A 22,408-nucleotide genomic window follows, 5' to 3' on the forward strand; every position below is an offset into this window, starting at 1 on the left:
TTTACAGATGATGTAGAGTCATAGAGTCTTAGAGATGCACAGCATGGAAACAGACCCTTCAGTCCAACCTGTCCATGCCGACCAGATATTCCACTCGAATCTAGTCCCACCTGCTAGCACCCGGCCCATATCCCTCCAAACCCTTCCTATTCATATACCCATCCAGTTGCCTTCTAGATGTTGCAATTGTACCAGCCTCCACTACTTCCTCTGACAGCCTATTCCATACACATACCACCCTCTGCGTAAAAAGGATGCCCCTGAGGTCTGTTTTATATCTTTCCCCTCTCACTCTAAACCTATGCCCTCTAGTTCTTGACTCCCCGACCCCACGGAAAAGACTTTTGTCTATTTATCCTATCCATGCCCCTCATAATTTTGTAAATCTCTATAAGGTCACCCCTCAGCCTCTGATGCTCCAGGGAAAACAGCCCTAGCCTAGTCAACCTCTCCCTATAGCTCAAATCCTCCAACCCTGGCAACATGCTTGTAAATCTTTTCTGAACCCTCTCAAGTTTTACAATATCTTTCTGATAGGAAGGAGACCAGAATTGCACGCAATAATACAACAGTGGCCTAACCAATGTCCTGTACAGCCACAACATGACCTCCCAACTCCTGTATTCAATACTCTGACCAATAAAGGAAAGCATACCAAACACCTTCTTCACTATCCTCTCTACCTGCAACTCCACTTTCAAGGAGCTATGAACCTGTACTCCAAGGTCTCTTTGTTCATCAACACTCCCTAGGACCTTACCATTAAGTGTATAAGTCCCGCACTGATTTGCTTTCCCAAAATGCAGCACCTCGCATTTATCTGTATTAAATTCCATCTGCCACTTCTCAGCCAATTGGTTCATCTGGTCCAGATCTTGTTGTAATCTTAGGTAACCGTCTTTGCTGTCCATTACACCTCCAATTTTGGTGTCATCTGCAAACTTACTAAATGTACCTCTTATGTTTGCATCCAAATCATTTATATAAATGACAAAAAGTAGAGGGCCCAGCACCGATCCTTGTGGCACTCTACTGGTCACAAGCCTCCAGTCTGAAAAAACAACCCTCCACCACCATCCTCTGTCTTCTACCTTTGAGCCATTTCTGTATCCAAATGGTTAGTTCTCCCTGTATTCCGTGAGATCTAACCTTGCTAACCAGTCTCCTATGGGGAACCTTGTTGAATGCCTTACTAAAGTCCATGTAGATCACATCTACCTCTCTGCCCTCATCAATCTTCTTTGTTACTTCTTCAAAAAACTCAATCAGGTTTGTGAGACATGATTTCCCACGCACAAAGCCACGTTGACTATCCCGAATCAGTCCATGCCTTTCCAAATACATGTACATCCTGTCCCTCAGGATTCTCTCCAACAACTTGCTCACCACCGAGGTCAAGCTCACTGGTCTGTAGTTCCCTGGCTTGCCCATACCACCCTTCTTAAACAGTAGCACCACGTTAGCCAACTTCCAGTCTTCCGGCACCTCACCTGTGACTATCAATGATATAAATATCTCAACAAGCGGCACAGCAATCACTTCTCTAGCTTCCCACAGAGTTCTTGGGGATACCTGATCAGGTCCTGGGGATATATCCACCTTTAAGCATTTCAAGACATCCAGCACTTCCTCCTCTGTAATATGGGCATTTTTAAAGGTGTCACTATCTATTTCCCTACAGTCTATATCTTCCATATCCTTTTCCACAGTAAATACTAATGCAAAATACTTGTTTAGTATCTCCCCCATTTTCTGCAGCTCCACACAAAGGCTACCTTTCTGATCTCCATTCAGCCCTTAAACCTGTTCTGCCAATTCCCACCTGGGTTCCTAAACCTTTAATGCACCCCATCACCAAAAATCTATTGATCTGAATTCCATCATTTTCAACAGTCATTTTCTCCAGGATCTCAGACACTGCCACTTTCACGCAGTTTGAACAGTGCCACATCACTTCACAATCTAACTCTCTGCATTTTCCAAAGGCCGCATTAAGCAGTGATCCAAAGAGAGAGAGAAAGAGAAGATGGTCTCCCTGAGACAAATAAAATTGGTCAAAATAATTGTGGGTGGCACGATGGCACAGAGGTTAGCACTGCTGCCTCACAGTGCCTGAGACCCGGGTTCAATTCCCGACTCAGGCGACTGACTGTGTGGAGTTTGCACGTTCTCCCCGTGTCTGCGTGGGTTTCCTCCGGGTGCTCCGGTTTCCTCCCACAGTCCAAAGATGTGCGGGTCAGGTGAATTGGCCATGCTAAATTGCCCGTAGTGTTAGGTAAGGGGTAAATGTAGGGGTATGGGTGGGTTGCGCTTTGGCAGGTCGGTGTGGACTTGTTGGGCCGAAGGTCCTGTTTCCACACTGTAAGTAATCTAATCTAATCTGGCTGAATCAGCAAATAGACCTAAAGATATGCTACAAGGTGAAATAACTCCAGTAAGGCCAGTATCCTGTCACCGAGTCACCCTATATTTGCACATGTATTGTACACGTCACTGACACAGCTAACACAGAGCTGGCTCCTAGAGCGAGCAAAGCCCCTAACACTCCAGTTTTATTATTTTTTGTAAAGGGCAATGCTGTGTGATCAACCGCCTGGTTAAATTTTTTTTTCTCTTTTTTCTAATGTGGTTATATATATATATTTTTCTTTTAATTAACCCCCACTCTACCGCCTAACTGCGGTAGTGCTTATTTTTTTCCCCAGCACCCATGGTGTGCGTAGGTGTGAGACACAGTGAGAGACACAAGGTGTATGAATCTTTATTCAATTTCCACCACCAGGAAGATAGGAAAACACCCGGCTGGCCAGTGACAAGCAGTGCCCTTCACATCAAAGGGCAATGCTGTGTGATCAAACAGTGAAGGGGAGGGCAGGGATTAAATCAAAATAGAGTTGGAGGGGAACACTCCAGTTTTAATCTGTCAGCCAGGGCTCCCTGACTGGACCAGATTAACAGCCGCAATCAGGGAACTCATATTCTATGAGATCCACCTGGCTGACTTCATGACAGTCATAGTACAAAGCATTCTGTTTTGTACAAATGTTTTCCATAAGAACTGGAGGCACGAGTAGGCACTTTAGGGTGTGCAGTAGCAGAATTAGAGTGAGTGGACCTTTGGCAATGATAAAGCAACAGGATAATGGAGCAGTTAACCTTGTGGGACAAGGAAATCATTGACATTCTTTCTACGCTGCAGGGCATTCATTTTACTCAAGATATAGCACTGACCTGAATGCAAACTGGGCTGGAGCTAGCAGTGTCTGAGAGACAAAGCATTAATGAATCAACCATGGTCTCAGGATAAAACCTAACACTTCAAAGAATCCACAGTGTTCATTTTTGTACTTCCATTTTTTTAAACTTTAAATCAGTGTTTGTGTCTGTGCATTTTCTGTAAAAGTTTTCTTATTTTTTTCCCAGGCTGAGTAAAAAATAAAATTCCTCTTTCTTTCACCTCAGGAAAGCCTCTAATTAGCTCCTTAATTTTGAATGAGCAGACTATGTTTTAATTGAAGGGTGGCAGAGACATGGACAATAAAATAAATGCTTTTTTTATGTGGCTAACCAGGAATGTTAAAAATGTGGAAGTTGATTCACCACGTGCCTCCATTTGCATCTCATTATGTGCTTCCCAGTAGAAATATGCACAAACATTTGGATAGGTACATGGATGGGTGCTTAATCTAGGATAGATGTTCGGCACAACATCTTGGGCCGAAGGGCCTGTTCTGTGCTGTATTGTTCTATGTTCTATGTTCTATGTTCTATTTCTCAGGCATCTATCACTTTAGATCCAGAGTCTGTTTGAATGACCGGGTTGAAAATTTCATGTGGACCTTGGGACGTGGGGAACCCTAGCTTCCATTGACAGCTTGGGCTGGAATTTCTTGGATGAAACATGCACAAAAATAAGCTAGGTCTACATTGGTTCCTGTGTGAGCCTGCCTACTGAAAGAATTGCACATATTTTCCAGGAGATTCCACTTGTGCTTCTAGTCAAAGCACAGAGCATTTGCATCAACAACCTCAACTGTGTGGAAACCAGGCGAAATATTTACAAATGCCAAACGGAAGATGTGAGTACTGGGAAGGAGAAGAATAAGAGTTCAGATTATTGTTACCTGAATGGTTGGGAAAGCGATGGTCCAACCCAAATGATCTTGTACACCAGTAAGCATTGCAGATGCAGCAGGCAGTGAAAAAGGCTCATGATCTGCTGGCCTTCATTGTGAGAGGATACGAGTACTGGAGTAGGGATACCCTTTTGCAGTTGTCCAGACGGAGAAAGTGATGAAGGACTCCTGCCCGAAAAGTCGATTCTCCTGCTCATTGGATGCTACCTGACCTGCCATTCTTTTTCAGCACCACACTCTCGGCAATTCCGCAGAGCCATTGGTGAGACCACGCATGGAGTATTGTGTGAAGCTTTGGTCTAATTGTCTGACAAAGGATTTTCTGGCTTGAACAACAAAAGTTGAGCAGACTGATTCCTGGAATAGTAGGGCTGTCATGTGAAGAGTGATTACATCGGTTAGACTGTATTCACTGGAGTTTAGAAGAATGAGAGAGGATCTCATAGAGGCCTACAGAATTTTAACAGGACTAGACAGCTAAGGTAGGAAGTTGTATATAACTGGGGTATCCAGAATCAAGATTCACTGTCTAAGAATGTAAAGTAGTCCATTTCAGACTGAGATGAGGAGATATTTCTTCACCCAGAGAGTAATGAGCCTGCGGAATTCTCTGCTATAGAAGGCAGTTGATACTAACACATTGAAGGTTTCCAAAAGAAGTTAGACATAGTTCCTAGGCGTCAAGGGATCAAAGCGTTTGGGGACAAAGCAGGATAGGGGACTGAGTTGGATGATTTGCCGTGATCATATTGAATGATGGAACAGGCTCTCAGGGCCGATTGGCCTACTCCTGCTCTTACTTTCAATGTTTCTAAGATAAACACAAATAAGTGGAGTCCATTGTTGAAGTTGTTTTATTGAATTTAATTCATAAAGTGAACATTTTTATCAGTAATTTGTTAGTGTTGCTAATGGAGAGTGATGCAAAGGGGAATGCTAACGAAAGGTCCACTGATGCTGAACACAGTCAAGGATAATTCTGTCAGTTTAAGTGCACCAAATGTCTACTCAGGAAATGGAGAATTTATATAAAGAATTAAGATGTACTCAAATTTTGAGGAGGGGAGGACAAATATAGAAAATTTTAATTTGAGACAAAAACTGCAATTGCAATTTGACAGAGAAAAAAAAAATTTCTTAATGTCACTAAGAATTAGAAGTTTCAAGGCAAGCTTGTCAAAGAAAATGACTTGTATCATAAATAAGTTGTAAATAGTATTACCAGTCCTCCACCTTGAGTCATAGAGTCAGGCAGCGTGGACACAGATCCTTTGGCCATACTGACCAGGTTTCTTAAACTGAACTAGTCCTATTTGTCTGTCTGGACCATATCCCTCTAACCTTTTCCTATCCACTTACCTGTCCGAATGTCTTTTTAATGTTGTGATTGTACTCGTTTCTAACACTTCCTCTGGCAGCTTTCTCCATATACAGACCACCCTCTGTGTGATAAAGCTGTTCCTCAACTCTCTTTTAAATCTATCCCCTCTCATCTTAAAACTATGTCCTTTAGTTTTGAAATCCCCTACCCTGGGGAAAATACCTTGGACTATTCATCTTATCTATGTCTCATGATTTTATAAACCTCTATAAGGTCAACCCTCAGCCTCCTATGCTCCAAGGAAAAAGTCCTATGATATCCAGTTTCTCCTTATAACTCAAACCTTCCAGTCTCAATGACATCCTTGTAAATCTTTTCCATGGAAAAGATGAATTAATAACATCCTTCCTATAGCAGGGTGAACAGAGTTGTACACAGTACTCCAAATGTGGCTGTCGATTTTTTTGTTTCTTTTATCTAGTTACAGACATGAAATATTTTGAATGAATGAGATTTTAACTCATTTAAAACTCACCCATTTACAGAGTTAAAATTGGACCCAATGCTTCAGCGAAAGCACTAATTATAGAAATAGCTCATCAGAGCGCTTAAGCTGCTCTGTTGTAACCAACAGAAACTCAGCTCCAGGTCCTTCAGCAAACCAGTCACACTCTGAGAAAATTAGTTGCACAAAAGCATTTTTAAACCATTCCGTGCAAGTCTTGTTCCTGACTGTGGGAAGTCTAATTACCCTGATGGTGTCTACAGGAAATTCAGAATTGCGTTGGAGAGAGTCAGTAATGGGGCTGAAACCAGTAAAGGTGTGGTGCTGGAAAAGCACAGCAGGTCAAGCAGCATCCGAGGAGCAGGAAAATCAACGCTTCGGGCAAAAGCCCTTCATCAGGACTGATGAAGGGCTTTTGCCCGAAACGTCGATTTTCCTGCTCCTCAGATGCTGCCTGACCTGTTGTGCTTTTCTAGCACCACTCTAATCTAGATTCTGATCTCCAGCATCGGCAGTCCTCACTTTCACCCAGCAAAAGTGTGTTGAGTTACAAAAGGAGATTTTAGTTAGAACAGTGTGGTGCAGATGACTGCTGATGGAGCATTGTCCAAATGCTGATGGAACTGAACAGAGCGGTGTTTTAAAATGAATGCAAAGTTTCAATAAGACTAGGGTAGAGATTCGACCTGTTGCATTCAATGCAATTGAACACTTTCATGTCAGTATTTATTGAACTAAGCTCAAAATTATTATCAATTCCAACTTCATTGCTATGCCATCGCATCTGTTAGAAAGGTAATTATTCTCATCTATCTGATTGGATATGTAATAACACATCTCTGGAGCAAGTAAGACTTGGACTCAGACCTTCTAGCTCAGAAATATGGACACAACCACCAAGCCACAAATGCTCCTTATTAAAGCCATACCCTGTCCGGTCCGACCCTTTATTTAACAGCCTGGCTCTGTGGTGGCAGTGGTAATTTTATAAATTGCATTTAGTCCCATAGGTCCATTATCCCGTCCTCATCATTGACGAGGGTACAAGTTTCAGGAAGTTACATTCTTTAATCTGCAGTACTGCAGCCTTTAAATCTTTGCTCTGGCAACCTGAATTAATATTGGGTAAAGAAGACATTTAATTACGGTCTGGACTGCCCTTCATTATCTCCAGCTGCACTTTCTGAGTCTATCTGTATATAACTCAACTCAAATAGTATAACTGCTGAACAGTTGAAAATGTCAAAGCATCTACATCCTCCTTCACCTCACACTGGGGCCACACAGCTTCACCTAGTTCATTAGGAGGAATATTTGAGAACTTTGTTGAAGGGTAATCATAACATGTCCACTGAAAATTTCACTGCTCCAGCCTAATAGAAACTGGCAGGTTTCTGATTTAGTAAAAGAAACAGATTTGGGAGGTGAATTGTAGCTGGCATTAAATCCACATTAAAAGGATAACAGGGGGAAAGAAATTCAAACCTCCACTGTGTGATCTGAATGTCAAAGCACACAGAAAATAACCTCTGCCATGATTCACTTGGAGAGGAATCCGTGAGGACGTATTGTTTATGCTGAGCATGACAGCATTCAGAGTTGTAATTCATATGCAGGAGGTAACGACCTGACTGCTAAGTCCACTAGGTACATGTATTAGCATCATTTACCAAGGCATGAAACGTATTCATAGTAAATCATGAGGACAGTACACTTATGTAAGTGCTAACCTTTCTAGAATCAAAAGTTTTTATTTTTGAAAAATATAGTTTAGTTTTGATTACCATCTCGATGAGATTTTCACTGTATCTCTCTCCCCGGCCAAGTCAGTGAGTTTGTCCAATGCTCCTGGTCTCTGTGACCTCTAGACTTTCAAGGATAGTACTTAGTGACTTCAATTATTGAGTGAATTACAATATTGTATAAAATGTAGTCACATACAAGGAGAAGTTTAGGAGTGACGCATTTTGGAAGGTCAAATGCAAGAGCAAAGTATACAGTAAATGGCAGGACCCTTGTCTATATGGAGGGATGTTTAGGTTCAAGTTCCTGGAAGTGGCAACGCAAGTGGATAAGGTGGTGAAGAACACATGCTTGCCTTCATTATTCATGGTAATGAGTGTTAAAGTCAGTAAGTCATGTTGCAGCTGTATAAATTTTAGCCGGGCCACATTTTGAGTATTGTGTGCAGTTCTGGTCGCCACATTATAGGAAGGATGTGGAGGCTTTGGAGAAGGCACAAAAGAGGTTTCCCAGAATACTACCTGGATTGAAGCCTATTAGCTATAAGGAGAGATAGGACTGTTTTGCTAGAGCATCAGAAGCTGAAGGGTAATCTGATGGAGGAGTGAAGGGCATGGATAGGGTGGATAGTTGGAGTCTTTTTCCCAGGATGGAAATGTCAAATACAACGTGGCATAGATTTAAGGTGAGAGGGTGAAGGTCTAAAGGAGATGTGTGAGGCAAGGTTTTCGACAGAGGGACGGTAGATGCCTGGAACACGCTGCCAGGGAGAATGGTAGAATCAGATACAATAACAACATTTAAGAGGCAAAAAAAACATGAATAGGCAGGAAATAGAGGCATATGGATCAGGTGCAGGCAGATGGGGTTAGCTCAGAATGGTATCATAGTTGATACAGGCATGATGGTCTGAAGGATCTGCTCCTGTGCTGTACTGTTCTGTTTCTATGTTCTAAAAGGATTATCCTTTGTGCTGTTATGCATTGAAGAATTGATTGTGTTATAGTACTGGAAGTGGTTGAGTAGCATGAAATGTGGAAGTGTAGTTATTTACATTAGCAGTGAACAAGCAGAAGAGATTTCATGTTCAAAGTACCCTAAGTTAAACCAGTCTCCACGTTATCATGCGGGCTGCATAGGCAATTTTATTTCGTAAAATGAAGAAAGGGTTCCTGAATGCATTCTGGAATACTGTTCCTTCAGTGAAGTTTATAGCAACCAATCTTCAGCAAAATGAAGTCTTCTGCTCTCTCCAGATGATCAATGGGGCAGATCTGTGGAACAAGTAGGTTACAGGTTGGTATTACTGAGGCTGCTCATTATATCTGTGTAAGGTGGAGGGAGAGTTACCTCAATTTCAGCTGAAAATGTGTTGCTGGTTAAAGCACAGCAGGTTAGGCAGCATCCAAGGAACAGGAAATTCGATGTTTCGGGCCAGAGCCCTTCCTGATGAAGGGCTCTGGCCCAAAACGTCGAATTTCCTGTTTCTTGGATGCTGCCTAACCTGCTGTGCTTTAACCAGCAACATATTTTCAGCTGTGATCTCCAGCATCTGCAGACCTCATTTTTTACCTCAATTTCAGTCAGGCAGAGGAAGATAAACATCACCGTCAGCTTACATCTACACGATAAGCCAAGGACTCATTTCTTAAAGCTCAGAATACAGGGACTGTGCACTCTGGGTGCTGATACTCATGGTAGTTTCACTAGTGTGTGGTGAGTATTGACTCTTTATTTCCTCTTAGACCAGACGAGACACAAGCTTCTTTGTTTCAACATTCATGCATGCATGGGAGGTGTTCATATCCAAAGATAGCACACAACTCAAATTTTTATCACAAGAATAAGTTTTCATACCAATTTTACAGATAACAAGGTTCTGATCGATTATTGCTACAAATAATAATGTCCAAATGACACATCACACTCTTCACTCTTATTTTTATCCAATCATTTTGCATAATTCACATTCCAACTTAGTTCCAATAGAGGTTTTCCATAGCAGGATTTTCTATAGTGGATTTTCATAGTGAGATTTTCTATACTGGCTTTCCATAGCCCAATTTTCTATAGAGGTTTTCCAAAGCGCAATTTTATGTAGCAGTTTTCCATAGTGTGATTTTCTATAGCAGTTTTCCATAGCGCGACTTTCTATAGCAGTTTTCTATAATGCAATTTTCTGTAGCGATTTTTGATAGTGCAATTATTTATAATGGTTTTCCATAGCGTGATTTTCTATAGCAGTTTTCCATCGTGCAATTTTCAACAGAGGGTTTCCATAACGGGATTTTCTATAGTGGTCTTTCACAGCATGATTTTCTAAAACAGTTTCCCATAGCACGATTTTCTGTAGCAGATTTCCATTGCACAATTTTTAATAGAGGTTTTTTGAAAGCTTCACTTTCTGTAATGGTTTTCCATAGTGCAATTTTCTATAGAGGCTTTTCCATAGCGCAATTTTTTGTAGCCATTTTCCATAGCAAGGTTTTCTATAGCGGTTTTCCATAGAGAAATATTCTACAGTGGTTTTCTACAGCATGAATTTCTTTAGCACCAGGTTACAGAGGTATACAATTGTCATGTTATTGCAGAATGACCTACTTATTACTGGAACCCTGCGCTGCTTCTTTCTCCCCCACCGCCAGTCCCTCCTGTTGCGTTTGCTGTCTATTTTTTCTTTCCCATTCACTGAGATTTCCAGCATGGGACTTTTGGGTGGATCTGTGCCAGCAGACAATTGGCATGTACGTCAATGAAGCAACCAATGGGTGCTAAGGTGTGGAAACATCACTGTAAAACCAAGGCTGCACCTGGTATCTGGCAAATTCTTTAGAGGGTCTGTAGCTCATCAATAGAGGCTGATAATTTCATTTATTAAGCATTCTTGATTAGAATCCCATGTTTTCATGCCTCCACTGTCATTTATTTTATTTATTGCAGATGGTATTTAATTCTTCTGCAGTTGGAAGTCTCAATTTTCAGAAAACTGCAACTTGCTCAAATTTCTTGCCCTTCCTGCTGCATTAGAGGACAGGAGAGAGTCAATTCTGTAATGATATCCTTGTATTATATAAATGCAACACTATTGATGTGTATGGATTCCTTTAAGAATCAGAGAATCCCTATAATACATAACGAGGCCTTTCTGCACTGACCCTCTGAGCATCCCATCCAGAATCACCCCCTCCCAACCCTATTCCAGTAACCCGACATTTCTCCACCTAGCCTGCTCACCCCTGCACACCACGGGGCAATTTACATAGGAAGATAGTAATTAGGAGTGGGAGTAGGAGATTCAGCCCTTCGAGCCCACCTCACCATTTAACATGATCATGGGTGATTTAGTCCTGGCCTCAACTCCACATACCTGCCTGTTCCCTGTAGCCCTTTATCCCACTTTTCATCTGAAAAATGTCTATTTCTTTCTTGAATCTGATGATTGACTCTGCCTCTGCTACACCCTGGGGCAGTGAGTTCCACAGGTTCACAACCCTTTGAGAGAAGTAGTTTTTCCTCATCTCGGTTTTGCATCTACCTTCTCTCTCTCTCTCTCTCTCAATCAATGACCTCTTGTTCGAGACTGTCTCACAAGGGGGACCATGAGTTCAACACTGGCCTTAGCAATTCCCTTTAGCATTTTATTTATCTCAATCAGATCCCTCTCATTCATTTCTCAATAGCCCAAACTATTCAATTGTTCTTCCCTCATCAAGCATTTCATCACTGGAATCAACCTGGAGGACTTCCTCTGAACTGCCTTCAGTGCCACCACATCCTTCCACAAGTAAGGAGATCAGAACTGGACACAATACTCCAAGTGTGGTCTCAGCAATGCCTCATGTAGCATGGTTAATTGCTATGAAGGTGCAGAGGCATACTGTACCTTTAAGAGATTTGAAGGACTTAGCAAGCACACAGAGTACTGGAAATTTTATAATGTAACATTTGGTCAAACAGCAAGATTAGCTGAGCTGCCTAGGTGCAAAACCAAATTCAAGTTTGGCCACTTATACCCTTAGATGCCAAACTCCAATCAAGTTGGAATTTGGTATTTTGACAATATCAAAACCAATGAAACAATCCAATGTTTTGGGGTATAAAACCTGAAAAAAAATTGAACAGATTGGGGAGAACTGCCAAGCCACCAACATCTACAGAATAACTCTCTTAAAGGTACCTTTATCCATCAACGACCGGTGAAACAGAATCCCTAAGAAGAAGAAAAGAAGTCAGAGGAAAATAGTGAGGTCACTTGGCAAGCTGACTGGATTTGAAACTTGATTTCTTTTTTGGTAAATCATAATCGGGGTTTTTATTGGACCAGTTTTGTAGAAGGGAAAGTAAAAGTTAAAGAAAGGAGTTGTAAATATTTGTTAGCAATTTTTCTCTATTAGTCATTAAACAGATTACAGCAGGGGTTAAATCATTTCTTGCTGCAGGTTTAAATTAGCAGGGGGGATTTACCCCGTGTTGTAACACAATCCACCTAACTTACACATCTTTGTTCTTACTCAGGTTAACTTACAGCTAAACTAATCAACAAAGAGCAAAGAAAATTACAACACAAGAACAGACTGCTTGGCCCACCAAGCCTGTGCTGATATGTAATGCTTTTCTAAATTAAAAACCTTTTTGCCTCCATGCGGTCCATATCCCTCTAATCCTCAACAATTCATATATCTGTCAAGTTGCCTCTTAACTGTTGCTATTAGATGTGCCTCCTCTGGGAGGGCATTCCAGGCATCTACCACCCTCTGGATAAAAGAAAAACCTGCCTCTTGCATCTCCTTTAAACTTTCTCCCTTTTACCTTAAGCCTATGTTCCCTAGTAATTGACTATCATTGCATCCATGCCTCTCAGCATTTTATAAATTCTTCCTAATATATACAGTATAGACAGGTTTCCAGATCCAGCCTGTGCATCGAATGTTGCTGTATAGAGACCCTCGTGTTCTGTGCTCATGTAATAACATGAGAGTATTTGGCTTATTTGTATGTTAAGCTCCAAAAAGGATACCACTCCAAAAGTGACAACGTACTTTGTATTTCCAAATGTAGGTCCTGGAGCATGCATACGTTCAGTACAGAAAAATTAGTTAAATAGTCATGCAAGAATGTTTCTTGAATTTCTGAAGTTAAGTTATAAGGAGAGATTATCTAAATGAGGCCTGTTTTCTCCAGAGTTTAGAAGGTCAAGCAGTGATCTGATCACAGTCTTCAGGTATGAACAAGAAAAGGCAGGGTAGATAAAGCTAAACAATTTCCACTGGTTGGGGATTCTAGTACCAGGGGATATAAAATGAGAATTAGGGCCAGATTGTTCAGGAGAGATGTTAGGAAGCACTTTGACACACAAAGGGCAGGAGATGTTTGGAACTTTCTGCCACGAATGGCAATGGGTGCTGGATCAGCTGTTAATGTTAAATCTGATATAGGCAATTTTTTGTTCAGCACAGCTAGCAAGTGACAGAGACTGAAGCCAGTTATATTGAGTTAGGCCGTAGATCAGCCATGATGCGTTGAATGGTGGAATAGGTTGCAGGAGCTGAATGGCCTATTCCTGTTCTTATGTTCCTTTGTTGTATGTTCGTATGCTTCTACTGAGATAAGGAATTGTAAAATTTACAAATACAAATGTCAAATATTCAATATTTCACATCAATTGTTTGAAAAATCTTCCAGATGCCATTGTGACGTAACTTTCTGAAAGAGTGGATCCTGTCCTTGGGTATTCTCAGTCTACGGAAGCATCATTTATACGTTAAATGTTGCCTGACGTTCCGTCAAACTATGATCATCTGGATGTGTTCAATCTACAAACGTTTGGGTTGAACTTTTAAAGGGTCATTACACCAATGGTAATGTTCTTTTTCATTGCTGAGTGAGGAAACACTCAGTCAGCTAGTGGAACGAACATTCACATCAAACGGGTAAGGTGATGGGTAGTACCACTGTCATGGACTTTAAGCTTGTATTCCGGAACCCCTCTGCGCTGTCCTTTTATCTGTTCCTTAACTTCCCTCTTGGCCAAGGTTATAGTCACCTGTCCTAATTTTCCTTCATGTGTCGTAACGGCAGGTTTTGTCTGAATGTGTACCTGTGAATAACCCCGGGAAGTTTTCTACCCCTACTAAAGGTGCAAGAGGTATGCAAGTCATTGCTGTTGTCAGATCTTGCCCAGTATAGTCAGTGCTCTCTTCCTCAAATCAGCGCAGCTGAGTGAAAGCACAAAATCTAGGCCATAAGGCGTTAATCAGAACAAAAGGAAAGAAGGAGAATAAACCAATGAGGGGTTACAAAATGAATCAATAATGGTGTAACCTAGATTCTGGAACCAGTTTGTTACAGCCCACTGCACAATCTACTCGCAGGTGGGAGGAAACTTCAACCATATGAAGGAGCTAATATATTCCATGCTATCTGCTGTGCGAATACATAAATTGAAAAGATCTCATACTATAAAAACTGGAGCTCCATCTGTTTGGATTTGGCTTGTTGTGCGTTGTTCCCCACTAAACTACAGTTTGTCAGCATAACCACTGATTTAAATGTTCTCAAGCAGCATGAATTCAGTTTCCCATTGTCCTCAGCTCCAGCAAGGATTAACTCATTTCACTTGATGCCAATGTCCAAATTATGGCAGAATAGAGGCTTGATTACTTTTTGTCAGATGGTCTTAAGGGATAATTTGAAGCAGACATATTGAAACATTGTGGGAAAGAGATTTGCTTTCTGTGTGAGCGTGAAATGGATATTTATAATATTTATTCTCTCATGGGATGTGGGCATCCCAGCCACACCAGCCTTTATTGTTCATGCAGCTTGACAAGGTATGGGTGAGACATCCTCTTGAACTGTTGCTGTTGCAAGGGAGCTCCAAGGTTTCGCCCCAATCAAAGTGGAAGAAAATCAATATGGTTCCAAGGAAGGGTGGTGTATGTTTTGGAGGAGAACTCAGAGCTGTTGGTGTTCAGAGCCACAGAATTGTCACAGTGCAGAAAATGGCCATTCAACCCAATAAATCTGCACTGTCTCTCTGAACATGCAGCATAATGCTAAACTCCTGCCTTTCCTCCCCTAACACTGTGTTTTGTTTCAATATAAATAATCATCTACTGACCTCCTAAATGACTCATGGAACCCTCCTCCATTACAGTTTCAGGCCAAGCATTCCAGACACAAGCTACACACAGGGTGACACTGCTTCTTTCCCTCTTCACATTTGTTTCTTTTGCAAAATACTTAAAATACAAAAATCCCTCGAACTCAGCACCGCCTTCCTAACCTGCAATCTTCTTCCTGACCTCTCCGCCCCCACCCCACTCCGGCCTATCACCCTCACCTTGACCTCCTTCCACCTATCGCATCTCCATCGCCCCTCCCCAATCCCTCCTCCCTACCTTTTATCTTAGCCTGCTGGACACACTCTCCTCATTCCTGAAGAAGGGCTTTTGCCCGAAACATCGATTCTCCTGCTCCTTGGATGCTGCCTGACCTGCTGCGCTTTTCCAGCAACATATTTTCAGCTACTTAAGGACTGTGTCAACTGATTCTCGGTCTGCTTACAAATGGGAACAGTTTCACCCTATTGATTCTGTGCAGATCATGATTTGAAAACTTTTTATCAAACCTCTTCTTATTTATCTCCCCTCGAGGCAAACAATCCCAACTCCTCCAATTTCTGCTCATAACTGATATTTTTCAGTCTTGGAACCATTCTTGTAAGCCTCGTCTGTACAATCCCAATGCATTCATCTCCTTCTTATCAATTTCCACCAAGAACTATGCCTACAAGCCCAGCTGGGGTCTGATCAATGTCCTGTGTAGACTCCCTGCTCTTGTAATCTATGCCCCTATTTATGAAGTTGTAAGTACTGTATGATTTTATTAACAGCTCACTCTATCTGTCCAGCTACTTTTGATGACTTATGCAGATATACACCCAGGACTCTCAGCTCCTGCTCGCCCCTTTATAATTTTAACTTGTCTTTTCATGTTGTTTGTCTCAAAGTTTATTGCCCCACACTTCTCACATTGGACGTCATCTGCTGCCTAGCTGCCCACTCCACCAACTTATCAATGGCCTTTTGGAGTTCTATACTGTCCTCCTTACATTTTGCAAGTTTTGTGTCATCTGCAAACTTTGAAATTTTCTGCTGCACACCAAGATCTAAAGCGTTTATGAAGACCAGGATAAATGACGGATCCAGTACCAATCCCTTGGGGACTCTACTAAAAACCTCTTTCAGCCTAAATAATATCCATCAACCATTCCTCTCTGAATTTTATCCTCCAGCCAATTTTATACCCATGTTGCTGCTGTTCCTGTTATGCTGTGACCTCTAACCTTCTTCACAAGTCTGTCATGTGACACTATTGAAAACCTTTTGAAAATCTAACTACACCACATCAACAGTCTTACCCTAATCAACTGTTTCTGCCAATTCTTCAAAAAACTCCAACAGGCTAGTTGGACATAATTTTCCCTTAGCAAATCAATGCTTATGCTTGATGAATTATTGCATGTTTTTCCATGTGACTATTAACTCGGTCTTGAGTAATTAAGGGTAGCACAGTGTCTCAGTGGTTAGTACTGTTGCCTTACAATGCCAGGAATCCGGGTTCGGTTGCAGCCTCGGATGACTGTCTGTGTGGAGTTTGCACATTCTCCCTGTGTCTATATGGGTTTCCTCCCACGGTCCAAAGATGTGCAGGCCAGGTGAATTGGCCATGCTAAATTGCCCATGGTTTTAGGTGCATTAGTCAGGGGTAAATATAGGTTAGGGGAACGGGTCTGGGTGGGTTACTCGTTGGAGGGTCACAGTGGACTTGTTGGGCCTAAGGGCCTGTTTCCATACTGGACAGAATTGAAGCTAATTGCCTCGAGATACTCCCCCACCATCAAAGTTAACCTGATTGGTCTGTAATGACTAGGTCAGTCTTTGAAGCTCAGTTGAACAGAACAACAATGGATGTGATTCTCCAATACCAGCCCAAAATCCAGGGAAAATTCGGAAATTATTGCCAATGTCTCCTCAATTTGCTCTTGCTTCAATATCTTTGAATGGATCTCATCAGGTCCCAGAATCTTTGCAATTTTATGTACTAACACATTATCCTACAGCTTATCCTCATCAGTTTTAAATGCTTCATCTTTCTTCCTCTGTGATCATAGCTTGCGCAGCATTTGCCTCGTTGACAAAGTTGGATGCCAGGTACTCATTTAACACCTCCACTATGCACCTTCCCTTCAAGGGTAAATTTTCAGCTCTTGTTCCACCAGCTAGTAGAGATTGTGGGTCTGAAAGATACAGTTGAAGGAATCTTGATGAGTTGCTGCAATGTATCTTGTAAATGGCAACCTCTGTGGGAGACAGAACATGAGGTAATAGTTGAGGGTGTCAATCAAGCAGACCACTCCTTAAGACCATAAGAAGTAGGAACAGAATTATACCATTCAGCCCATCAGGTCAGCTCTGTTACCTGGTCATGGCAGATATGTTTCTCAGTCCCATTCTTCTGCTTTCTCCCTATAACCCTTGGTTCCATTACCAATTAAGAGCCAATCTATCTCTGTCTTAAATACACTCAATGACTTGGCCTTCACAGCCTTCTGTGGTAATGAATTTTGAAGATTAATCATCCTCTGGCTGAAGAAATTCCTCTTCATCTCAGTTCTAAAGTGTTTTTCCTTCATTCTGAGGCTGTGGCCTCAGGTCCTCGTCTCTCCTACTGGTGGAAACATCTTTGCCACATCCACTCTATCCAGGCCTTTCAGTATTCTGTAATTTTCAATCAGATCCCACCTCATCCTCCTAAACTCCACCGAGTGCAGACTCAGAGTCCTCAACTACTCCTCACAAGACAAGCCCTTCCCTGGTCTCCCTCCGAGGCCAACACATCTTTCCTTACTTATGTGACCCAAGACTGCTCATAATATTCAAAAAACAGTCTGACCAGAGCCTTACACAGCCTCAGCAGGGTCCCATGCTCTTGTATTCTAGCGCTCTTGAAATAAGTGCTAACATTGCATTTGCTTTCTTATATGCCAATTGAACCTGTATGTTAATCTTAAGAGAATCCTAAACTAGGACTCTCTGTGCTTTTGATTTCTGAAGCCTTGCTGCATTTAGAAAATAGTTTCTGCCTCTGTTCTTCCTATCAAACTGCACACCTCATATTTTCCCGCATTGTATTCCATCTGCCATTTCTTTCCCCGCTCTCTTCATCTATCCAAGTCCTTCTTCAGCCTTCCCACTTCCTCAACATCCCTGCCCCTCCACATTAGTGTCCTCTGCAAACTAAGCAACAGTGGACTCAGCTCCTTCGTCCAGATCGTTAATGAATAAGGTGATTGCTTGTGGTCCCAACACTGATCTCTGAGGAACTCCACTAGTGACCAGCTACCATCCTTAAAAAGACCCCTTTTATTCCAATTCTCGGTCTTCTGCCAGTCAGTCAATCCAAATTGGGCTCTTATTTAGCAGCCTCCCGTGTGGTACCTTGAGAAGGGCCTTCTGGAAATCCAAATAGATCACATCCATTGGCTCTCCTTTGTCTAACTTGGTTGCTTCCTCCTCAAGGAATTCTAACCGATCTGTCAGACATGACCTCCCCTTGATGAAGCAGTGCTGACTTGGCCCTATTTCACTACTCGCTTCCAAGTACTCCACTATCTCATTTTCAATAAAGGATTCGAAAATTTTACCAGTGACTGAGGTCAGGCTAACCAGCCTATAATTTCCTGTCTTCAACCTTCTGTCAAGTTAGATAAAGGGGAAGTACAACGAGATCTAGATGTTCTTGTACATCAACTAGGAGAAAGTGGAGACTGCAGATGCTGGAGATCAGAGCTCAAAAATGAGTTGCTGGAAAAGCACAGCAGGTCAGGCAACATCAAAGGAATCATTCCTGAAGAAGGGCTTATGCCCGAAACGTTCCTTCTCCTGCTCCTTTGATGCTGCCTGACCTGCTGCGCTATTCTAGCAATACATTTTTAAGTTCTTGTACATCAATCAATGAAAGCAAGCACACAGGTACAGCCGGCAGTGAAGAAAGCTAATGGCATGCTGGCCTTCATAACAAGATGAATTAGTATAGGAGCAAAGATGTCCTTCTGCAGCAGTACAGGGCCCTGGTGAGACCACACCCGGAGTATTGTGTGCAGTTTGGTCTCCATATTTGAGGAAGGACATTCTGGCTATAGAGGGAGTGCAGCGTAGTTTCACAAGATCAATTCCCGGAATGGGGGAAATTATCATACGTTGAAAGATTGGAGCGACTTGTTTTGTATACATTTGAGTTTAGAAGGGTGGGAGGGGATCTGATTGAGACATATAAGATTATTAAAGGATTGGACACTCTGGAGGCAGGAAACATGTTTCCGCTGATGGGTGAGTCCCGAATCAGAAAGTGATGGATATATGGCATGCTCAGCTCCAGAAGGCAGTGGGGGCCAAGTCTCTGGATTCTTTCAAGGAAGAGATGGAGAGAGCTCTTAAAGATAATGGAATCAAGGGTAATGGGGATGAGGCAGGAACAGGATACTGATTGAGTATGATCAGCCATGAACATATTGAATGGTGGTGCTGGCTCAAAGGGCTGAATGGCCTACTCCTTCACCGATTGTCTATTGTCTTCCTTCTGTTTTTAATAGGGGTGTTATATTAGTCATTTTCCTGTCCTTTGGATTCTCTCTGACCTCAGAGATTTCTGAAAGATCACTACCAAGGCATCCACAATCTCTGCAGCTATCTCTTTCTGAACTCTAGGGTGCAGTCCATCTTGTCCTGGAGGTTATGGCCTAGTGGTATTATCACTGGACTGTTAATCTAAAGACCCTGATAACATCCTGGGGACCTAGGTTTGAATCCTACCAGGGCAGATGGTGGACTTCCAATTCAATAAATATCTGAAATGAAGTTTCTAGTGATGACCATGAATTGATTGTTGGAAAACCCCATCTGATTCATTAATGTTCTTTAGGGAAGGAAACTGTCATCCTTACCTGGTCTGGTCTATTTGTGAATCCAGACGCACAGCAATGCAGTTGACTCTTAACTTCCCTCTGGGCAATTAGGGTTGGGCAATAAATGCTGACCTTGTCAGTGATGTCCCCCTTCAGACCTTTCAGTTTTCCCAGCATCTTCACCTTAGTGATGGCCATCATACTCCCCTCTTGCCCCCTGATTCTCTTGAAGTTCTGGTAGGCTGCTGGTGCCTACTACCATGAAGACTAATACAAAGTACCTGTTCAGCTCCTCTGTCATTTCTTTGTTCCCCTTTACCAGTTCTATATCCTCCTTTTACAGTGGCCCAATGTCCACTCTTGCCTCTCTCTTATCTTGCATGCATTTTAAAAATCTCTTGCAATTTTTTTTTTCATTACCAGCTTGCTGACCCTCATGTTTCATCTCCCGACTCAGGCGACAGACTGTGTGGAGTTTGCACGTTCTCCCCGTGTCTGCGTGGGTTTCCTCCGGGTGCTCCGGTTTCCTCCCACAGTCCAAAGATGTGCGGGTCAGATGAATTGGCCATGCTAAATTACCCGTAGAATTAGGTAAGGGGTAAATGTAGGGGTATGGGTGGGTTGCGCTTCGGCGGGTTGGTGTGGACTTGTTGGGCCGAAGGGCCTGTTTCCACACTGTAAGTAATCTAATCTAATCTAATCTAATCTTCTTTCCCCTTAATGATTTTTCTTGTTATCCTCTGCTGGTTTTTAAAGATGTTCCAATTCTTTAGATTCCCAATAATCTTCAATATGTTTTATGTTTTTTCTTTTGTTTTTGTGCTGTCCATGACTTCCCTTGTGAACCATGATTGCCTTGGCCCCCCTCTTAATATGTTTCTTCTTCCTTGGGATGTATTCCTGCTGTGCCCCCCGAATTACCCTCAGAAACTCCTGGCATTGCTGCTCCACCATCTTCCCTGCTTGGCTCCCCTTCCAATCAACTCTGGCCAGCTTTTCCCTCATGTCTTTATAGTTAGCTTTATCCAGTTGTAATACCATTGTATCTGATTCCTGCTTCTCCCTCTCAAACTGCAGGGAGGATTCTCTTGTACTGTGGTCACTGCCTCCTAGGAGTTCCTTCACTTTAAGCTCCCTAATCAAGTCTGCCTCATCACCAAATCTAGAATTGCCTGTTCCTGCGTGGGCTCTACCACAAACTGCTCCAAAAAACTACCTTATTGACATTTTTTTTCTTGGGTTCCACTGCCAACCTCATTTTCCCAGTCACCCTGCATAGCGAATACCCTATTCCTGTGCCCCCCCCCCCCCAATGATTATGCTAACAGTGCCTTTCTTCATGTCTTTTTAAAATCTCCTGGATATGGCCAGGTATCCTACGTGCTGAAGATTCCTAGGGGACCCTCACATAACTTTCCTCAACTTTAGCAACACAGATTCTACACCTTCCAACTTTGTATCACTCCTTGCTACTGATTTAATTACATTTCTTACTAACAAGGCAACCCCACCTCCTCTGCCTGTCATTTTGATATGACGTGTATCCTTGGATATTTAATTCCCAGCCCTGATTCCCTTGCAGGGCTATGGTTATGCAATTTGTCAGGACCCTTGTCCCAGCACGACCCAGATTGAACTCCATCCCATCGAGCAGCTCCCTCCTTCCCCAGTACCGATGCCAATGTCCAATGAATTCAAACCAGTTTCTCCTACACCAATCTTTGAGCCACATGTCTATCTCTTTAATCTTGCTGACCCCGTGCCAATTTGCTTATGACTCAGGTAGTAATCTGGAGATTATTACATTTTTGGTTCTTTTCTTAAATTTAGCCCATAGCTGCTCATATTCCCTCAGCAGAATCTCATCCCTCTTTCTATGTGGGCCACGATAACTGGATCTTTCCTCTCCCACTCCATGTTCCTCTGCAGTCCCAGGTGATATATCCTGAACTTGGGCACAGGCAACCTTCAGGACTCTCAATCCTGGCCAGGCAGAGCAGCGTCTATCCCCCTAACTATACTATCCCCGATTACAACTGCATTTCTCCTTCCTCCAATCTCTTGAATGGCTTCTTGTACCATGGTGTTATGGTCAGTTTGCTCATCCTCCCTAGATCCCTCACTCTCATTCACACAGACTCTCCCCCTCCCTGATGTGTTGTGGTGCTCGAAGCTCAGAGTCCAGCTCATCAAACTCTGAGCCAGAGTTCCTCAAGTAACTAATACTTGCTCCTGAGGTGGTCACTATGAACCACAATGGGGTCCATCAGTTCCCACATCATGCAGTTACAACACATACCCTAGTTCTTAATATGATCTTAAAAAAATATTACTGCTGGTCTTTTGATGTGTAACCTGTAAATATTTCCCCTTTTTACCTCCAATCTGAAAAACAAACCCTGTAATGGAGGGTCAAATTAGTAGCTATTATCAACCAATGAGTTTATCATTTTCCTATCACGTCACTCTTTCTTCTGTGCAAGATCCCTGATCTTGGACTTCAAAATATCCTGTAAAGCGACCCTACTAACTATGAATCAAAAAGAAAAAAACAAAAAGCGCACTTATTCTCTGTACCCAATTCCCATACTACCTCCCAATTCTCCAAACTCTATACTCCGTTGGGCTTTGTCTAGCTCTGTATTAGATCTCTCCTTCTTGACCATGCAAAGCTTTTCTTGAGTATTGCTGCATCCGTCCAGGCAACTGGGGAATATTTAATCAGAGTGCCAACT

This window comes from Hemiscyllium ocellatum, chromosome 19, assembly GCF_020745735.1.
Source record: "Hemiscyllium ocellatum isolate sHemOce1 chromosome 19, sHemOce1.pat.X.cur, whole genome shotgun sequence".
NCBI classification, from domain to species: domain Eukaryota; kingdom Metazoa; phylum Chordata; class Chondrichthyes; order Orectolobiformes; family Hemiscylliidae; genus Hemiscyllium; species Hemiscyllium ocellatum.